This window comes from Bombus impatiens, unplaced genomic scaffold, assembly GCF_000188095.3.
Source record: "Bombus impatiens unplaced genomic scaffold, BIMP_2.2 scf_1200, whole genome shotgun sequence".
NCBI classification, from domain to species: domain Eukaryota; kingdom Metazoa; phylum Arthropoda; class Insecta; order Hymenoptera; family Apidae; genus Bombus; species Bombus impatiens.
The window spans coordinates 66,843-75,264 of record NT_177619.1 but is presented as its reverse complement, the minus strand read 5'-3'; the positions used below and the strand labels follow the sequence as shown (position 1 = coordinate 75,264).

Sequence of the window (8,422 nt, the reverse complement as noted above, 5' to 3'; positions counted from 1 at the left end):
GCTACGTTCGGCGACTGGCTGTCGCCTCGAGCCCAATCTCATTATCACAACTCTCGAACAATTACAATCGGATTGAATAACTGCAATTGTTTAATTACAGCTATAGTAGACTCTAGGTTACAATGTTGCGGGATTAACCAAAATTCCAAAAACTCCGGTGTTCTTTCATCTCCGACATATATACAGGGTGGTTGGTAACTGGTGGTACAAGCGGAAAGGGGGTGATTCTACGCGAGAAAAGAAGTCGAAAATATAGAATAAAAAATTTTTTTTTTAATTTTTTTAAAAATCTACAGTGAGATCCGTTATAATGAGACGTGATAAAGTGCACGCGTACCGAGCGAAAATTCAAAGTCGATTTTTTCGAAAACAAAGCCTCAAACGAAAAATTTTTATTCTATATTTTCGACTTCTTTTTTAACGTAGAATCACCCCCTTTCCGTTCGTTACCAACCACCCTGTATATATTATTGTAAAAATATATCAAATATCTAAGACGAAGTACAGTTTATTATAATATTTGGTAGCTGAAACAAATCTCCATTTTTATTTCCTCAATTACATCAACAAGAATATAAATTTTCACAAAGAAATTCTTTCTAGCAATTACTTACGATCCAACGATATTCGAGCGTTAACAATCTTATCAAACTTCGTCTTCATTATTCCTTTCCGTGTCAATGATGCATAATAATCTATCTGATGATACGTGAAATACTATAAAATATGGGATCGTCCCTAACCGACGGGGAAACACAATATCGGTCCCAGGGACACGGTGACATTAAATTATTACCGTCGATTCCTTTGTTGGAATCCGATAAAGGCGAGCGGTGTACGTCATACCATGCGGAAGGAAATTGAAGCGATTCGTGCTATCTGTCGAATAAAGGTGGGTCCCGTGACTTCATGAATAAAGAGAAAAGGTCTGGAAGGGGTAGACGAGAGCGATACACCTCCATGAAAAACTCCAGACAATGCCACGTCGTAAAACCGTATCATCGTAATGCTATATTCCCTGGATAAGGAAATTTCAACTGTTCCGAGTCTAAACAGGAGCTGCGCGCGAGAATTGCTTGGGAAATCATCGGTTCGCGATCTATACTCTACTTATCACAGAACCAAATACCATTTGCTACAGATAAATGGATTTATTTATTTGGAATTATTTGAAAATGTATAAGTCAACAGCGATATATTTATTTACGATTTCATTCGATCCGAGGATTTTCTAGCTTCTTTATATGCTATATATACATCATTCATATATCTGTGCGTATAATTTCTCCATATATCATCAAACTCAGGATGATTGGAAGTCAACAAATTCCAGTTTGTCGCTGGTTCTTTTCTCTTCGCATCTGCATACCACCTTTTCTATTTTCTCGTCATATTTCACGGAAATAACTGTACGTCTTATGATTAATTTTAAACGATAAAGTTAACCTACCAGAAATATTCCAAAATCTTGGACCTCGGAGAATGATAGCCTGCGCTTAAATCATACTAAAATTAAAATCAAAAAAATTACCCATAAACAATGTTCTCAGCCGCAAAAGGAAAGATATAGTACGAACGCTATCAATCTACGGGACAACGCCGGAAAAGTCGGTGTTTTCAGAGAGGATAGGCGTGAAAAGAAACAGTCACGTTGATCGACGGAAACGGAGCAGCCTGTAGGTGCAGCCTGGAAAGCGGGAGAGAGAAAGAGCGAGGAAACTGGTGGAAAAGGGTGAGGCGAAACTGGAGGGAGAAGGTCGATCAATATCAAGCTAAGCGTTCTCCACCTACACACCTCTCCCACCCCCTATCTCCTCTCTCTCTCTCTTTCTCGCTCTCGATCTCTTCCCCTCTCTCTTTCTATATCGTCTCGGTCAAAACGACACATCTTAAACGAATGGATTCCAACAGAAGAAGTACCGCGGATAAGAGGTTCCCTCTAATTTCGTGTAATCAAGAAAAGTTGCCGGTAGAGGAACGTTTCAAGGGAAACGCAAGTTAGAAAAGTTTGATGAAAACTCGCGTCGACTCCTCCGGTCTCCCAATCGTCTTTATCTTTGTGCGTTCATACGGATAGAGGAGATGCGGGAAATTTCACCGTGTCATGCTCGGTACAGCGAAAGAGAGAGAAAGAGAATTCTCGTGGACGTAATGACTATTATGGTCTCCCTGGTGGACGTAGGGACGCGGTTTTTTGCGTCCAACAGAGGATTACTTTCCCGATGATGCCGTTCGTGTACTCGTCGTTGTGAACGCTTTTCACCAAACTTCCCGACCTTCTTACCCCGTTTATGAATATTCGAGCACCGTTCCGCTTCTGTTGCCTGCGAACTGGCAATTACGCTGATTATTGCGGTCCCGCATTGATATTGCGGTTCGCCCCCTTCGAACGGAATTAGTTTCACGACGTGTCCCTTTAAACCGGCCGTTTTTCACGCCACTTACGCCTGTCGTTCCGTTTAATCAACGGCCATGTTCCACCGTGCGTTTAATTAGCTTCGAGATGTAATGCAACATTGATTATCTGGACTAATCGTGATAGGCATTTATGGATTTGTAGGAATTTTGAATGTGCAATAATGTATAGATTTCACAGCCATTATTATTATATGAAGACATGTGCTAACTAATACATCCAAAAAGTTGTATTCCTCGTCATTACTTCATCTCCTAATGAATAGGGATATTTATGCCATGAAATTGTAGGAATGGAGGGTATAATATCGAATTACAGTGGTCTTTGGTTAAGGTGTAATTATGGAACAAAAGCCACAAATTGGTTATACCGTAAGGTAAACGATTCGTAAATCTCTCAAAGCGTCTGCTGGAAACGCAGGCGAAATTTTCCGTTGAAATCTATTAGCACGACAAATATTTGCTGCGTAGCTGAATTACGCGAGTAAATGAAAAAACGTATACGTCGAACAAACCCTGCTATGTTTGAGACTTTGAAAACTAATCAACACCGATGAGAAGTTTATATACTGCGAGTGAATATAAAAATATTCGGCGAAACAGTTTTCAGAAGAGGCAAGAATTTTTAATAACAGAGCGTCACTAGGATACCACAAAGATTATGGTCAATAGACGGCCGATTGGTGAGCCAAGGTTGAAATATCGAACGTCATCGGTTCGATGTAAATCGTGTCTTTGACGTGAAGTGCACTAAAAGCATCTGCCATTTCGAAGTGAGCTAATTCGGCCGAGGGTGCTTCCAGTCGTACAATGGACGAGAGGCAACTTAACTTTCACAGCCTGATGTTTATTTGACAACTCGCCAAGTGATTGAAAACTGATTTTACAAAAATAAATAAGGAAAGTGAAAAGTTACGTCGCCAATTAGATTAAACGAAGGCTTTCAATCGTGCAATTTTTCACGTATGTTTACTGTTTATAAGTGCGCAACTGAAAGTATAGCTAATGAGCCTTTATACAAAAATAAATCACCATACTACGTATAATTCTTGTTCAAATAATAAGAATTAACATTGAAATAACTGAATTCAATCGTGGAAGGATAATCGTTTAATCGCGCAGTAACTAATATTTCATTGCAGTAAATGGAGGGCGGATAAATGGATTTCTACTGTAACAAAAATATTTAAAATTGGAAAAATTAAATTTCCAAATAAAAACGGATGTGTATGAAAAGCTGATAAAATGTCACATAAATGAAAGCAGCAAATATACAGGAAAAGTAAAGTGTATATTATGCAGGAGACGCGGTAAGTATAATAGGAGCGTATATGGTCAGACAACAAAGAGATCCGCACACGGTCCAGCAAGTAGAATAATTACGCGTATAATCGGGCACTTGCATAGTGTAAACCGTACAACTATCGAGAAAATGCAGTATCTGTTAAATTATCAGTTTGTGGAATCAATTTTTCCAACCTACTACGTTCACTGCGTTTTATTATTGGCATTTTAACGGATTATTATCTTTTACTACGTTTTCGCATTAAATCAAAAAACAAAATATTCAGGACTAATCAACAATACGAAGAACCTCGTTTGATGCTTTTTCATAATTATATTGTATATTCAGTGTACGTATTGTATATTCATATCGTCCAGTGAAATGGAAACATTGCAAAATTGGATTTGTATAAAACATCCCATGAATAATGAACGTAAAATACAATTAATTCGAAGAATTGAGGAAACAAGAAGAATATATGTGGCGAAAAAATGAAATTTCTAAGAGACAAGTAATATTAACAGGTAGACCAAAATTAATGAAACCACGAACAGTATGTATGTTTACACGCTAGATCGAGTCGCAAGATGCGAAACACGCAGCAACTGCTAATCAAATCGCTATCGCGCGAATGAAATCAATTAGCAACGAAATCGAATCGTTGCGCATAAATCGAACGACGAAAGAAACGTGGTTCAATGGTGACTGGAACACGAACTGGGAACAATTTGTCTAAAACCGTCACGGTACCTATCCTAATTAATCGCGTGCATTCATTCGGCGACATTAATTATCCTTCTGATCTGGACAACAGAGTAGTTTACATTCGCCATTTTCATCGTAACGATTTCAATTCAAATAAATTTGAGAATAACAATACAACGGTAGGAGAAAGCAGCCATTCAACCAAAAATTCCTAGTTAAAAGACGGATAAGCGTCGATTGAAAACATAATAAAGACGAATATAAAGGTAAAGAGAAAATGATGTACAGGTCAGACGTTGTTGAAACGTCAATGCTTGAGTGGAGTTCTGTTCTTGAGGCCAGAGTAACTCAAGGTCATTCTTCTGGATCGTTTAAGAATTGTTACGAAAAGATTTTATACGCCACAAAATACACGAACCCAAATCACTAAATTGATCAACTCCGCTTTTTATTAATTTCCTAATTACATCGCATAAGTGCGTGATTAATATACAATTCTGTAGAAACAAATGACGTACTTTTATAAGTTCATTCATAGTCAGATGATATCACAAATAATAATAAATTACAAGAGATTATTATATAACGAAGAGATATACAGATAATTCTTACATTTAGAAAGTAGTGTTTGTAATGTCTAACATCATCGCGTTTCTATTACTTTCAACTTATGGAGTTGATCAATGTAGCTTCTGAAGAGTTTAATTGATATTTCTAGAATTAGGAAAAATTTAGAGAAATTTGTAATAAGCTTAAATGTGAAATATAAACCATCTTATAGCATTCCCTCTTTAATAATCTTTTCAGTTTTGAAACATTGAATAAAAATTAAAGTATTCTAAACTACACAAATGAAGATAAAAATCGAATTTTTTAACTCTGTTTATCATAGAACGAAATTAATTTTAATTCAAGTTCCTTTTAACACTAGAACTACCGATTTTTAACATATATTTTAATAATATATAAAATATGTTAGTAATTATTAACAAATAATTATACGATAATAATAAATAAATTCTGTCTTAGTACGTTATAAAGTTTGGTAGTTCTAGTATTCATATTCAATAAAATCGATTCTTTCTACTCACATCCGGACGATATTTGAACAGTCGACGTCTCAGTGGAACATCAACACGTACCTGGAACAAAAACAAAATACAAAATTGATTCGACTTTTTCTAACTGATTTTTGCTTTTAATGGAAAGGAACGAATTGTACGCTTTCATATCGCGTTTCATCGTACAAAGAAAGCTGTATCGCGATGAAAACGTTGAAAATAAAACAGCAACACACGGCCAGAGAAAATATACCGAGTTTAAACTTCTTTCTGTGTCCGTGGAAAAACGTATCTTAATGGGAAGTTTCACCGAGCGTGTATCGGTGTTGAGAATAGGAACAGACGTCGCGTCAAGTATAATAGAATGTAAACACCATGACATCGCTGAAATGGCATGTGAACGGCATATGCAAACCAGCAACTATGCACAATCTAGTTGGAATATGTACGAACGACTGGGAACGAAAAACTGAGAGCAAAGAGACGCTGGAAGATGGCTTTCCAATACCAAAGCGTCCTGTATTGATCTTGAGGAGAAAACTGACTGCCAAATACTAGAAAATTTATTTAAAATCGCGAGCTTCGTGCGCACTCACATAAAATAGCCCGACACGTTGTTGTACTCCTTTTTCGCTCTTCTTTCACGACACGCTTATCCTTCCCATAAAATTTTTCAATGCCAATACATATCGCGATATCGCAAATCATTACTACCATGAATGGTTATGAAAGGTTGACACAATATTTTTTCACCGTTTCTCCCTGGCGCATTCTTCCCGCGAATTGTTAATTTTCTCGCTAACCATAACACGTATTCCTGGCAAAGTATAAACCGCCACCATCGAAGCATATCACATTCCAATCCGTGTATTCTATTTTTTATCGGTCGATAGAATTTTTAACGGCGGCTAACTCACGGTATTCGTCCTTCCTCGGTTTCATCGGTGAAAGAGAAAGACAAAAATAAGATCGGTGAAATACGGTGGCCGCCACGTAAAAATTTCTGTCGATAATGGTTTTCCAATGGAATGACAGGCATTATCGATAACATAATGACGTCCGCGATCGACAATTATAATGAGAGAGTCTGTACGACTTGGTAGTTCTGGCGTCACTGTTCTTCACGTAATTGAAAAATTCGTATTAATTTAACGTAATTAATTAGTAAAATAAAACACCATATTTCCAATAATAATACTATTACGATGAATTCTGAATTTGCATAAAATCGATTTCAAAATGCCCGCTAGATATAAATAGAATTCGATTCTACAAATGTGTCCGTTATAATCGTATTTCCTATTTTACTTTCAAAGTAACATACTGCCAGGGTAGTCGAATATATCCAGAGATAACATTTCCTTTGAAACGTAATCCAAACGGTGCGATATCTGGATACCGAAATGGTCCGACCCACGATTCTGGATATTTACGCATCCTATTAGCCGGATATTCAAACTTCAACTATCGAAGCCATAAAACAAATATTACCTATTAACACATTGCAGTGGAATGACAAAACATCTTACTTTTGCCAAGTCTACTCTTAACGATCATAGGTCAGTAACAAATGGCAATTTCAGATCGAGTTGTTATATGGTAAATCAACGATATATTCGTCGGCAACTCGTCGCAAATTTTATGCTCGAAAGTAACGATGGAAATATGGATATCGATGGGAACAATTGTAACGCTCGATATTCAGACAAATATAAAAAATAACAGGAGCTTCAGATGGACGATTTTTCAAGTGGCATTGATGATAACTTCATGACAAAACCGATACCAGGTATTCGATCAAATTTGCGAAACCTCGAAGATAAAAAGCCATAGGAATTAATATGTGTCTTCAATGGTTGAAGCTGAAATCAGAAACGTATGTAGCTGTAAATATCGAACGCGCCAACGATTTCAAATAGCACCAACTACCACAAATAATTTCAACCAAAAGGATGTCTGACCACTAGTCACGATTAGCAATAAAATATAAGATCCACAGCGTGTTAACACGAGCGAACTCTGGCACGAAGGTCTTCGATATCCAAAGACCTCCGTTTTATCGTTGATAAAACGGGTCGAGAAACCGACAGATAAGGGGTGAAATAGATAGAAGCGGGGAAAGTTAGGAAAAAGCAAAATCCTCCAAATATACCATTATACCATTACATGTAGGCGTTTGGAGGGGGCAAGCACTGACTAAGGAAAGCAGATTTCCTTATGGAGTCTGGCAATAGTTAAATGGCAGCTATATCGTTGTGGATAAGATACGGATAGGAAAATTTACGATCGAAAAAGCTGGCGGGGGTTTCCTTCGTGTCGCAGACATACAGTTGGCACCGTTCGTCTTCCAGAACCATGCCCGATTTCATGGAAAAGCCCCACGGCCATCCTGCTGAGAGGGAACTTTCGGAAGGGCAGAACCAGCTCGTAGATATTTTCGGGTCACCGTGTATGTATTTCGTCGGTGATTGGTGAAACGCGTTTTCGTAGACAGAGAAACGAGGTTGGAAGGGGAGGGAATGGAAGCATTCGTCGATGCCAGCTCTTTGTCCGAGCCACCCTTCGATCCCTGCCATCGATGCAACCCCTCTTTTAAACGACCAACGTCTTTGTTCCTTCCCAGTCTACGTCCAGCCTCCTCTCTTTCATACTCGTTTATCATTATTTATTTCCATTTCTATTTCATCGACAAATCTCCGACTTGCGTTCAACTCTTTTTCCTTTTGTTCTTGAATTCATTGGCTTTGGCTTGCCTAAGAAATTTTTCGAATTGGGAATTTTAGCTGTTCTTTTCGACGGAGATATTGTAAAGTGGTGTTTTTTCTTTAAAATATGTATGTTTGCAAAAAACATGATTTTGATATAGTTGCTATAGTTGCTAAATTATTGCATAATTTAACGAACACGACTAAAAAAGTAGGAGCTAGTCGAGGATTTGCTACATTTGCTGAATATC

General features: G+C 37.6%; 1 protein-coding gene across 2 annotated transcripts in view; it reads right to left on the bottom strand.

Moving 5' to 3' along the window:
• Positions 1–8,422, bottom strand: part of LOC100747466 (serine-rich adhesin for platelets-like) — a 119,598-nt gene that overhangs the window by 53,807 nt on the left and 57,369 nt on the right. Inside the window, exon 1 of one of the 2 annotated variants that reach the window (XM_024371203.2) lies at positions 5,497–5,521. The exons of the other annotated variant lie outside the window; for it this stretch is intronic. The gene's annotated coding sequence lies outside the window, so the exon portion shown is untranslated. Of the gene's footprint in view, positions 1–5,496; positions 5,522–8,422 lie in introns of those variants that run through there. 2 annotated transcript variants of the gene reach the window in all.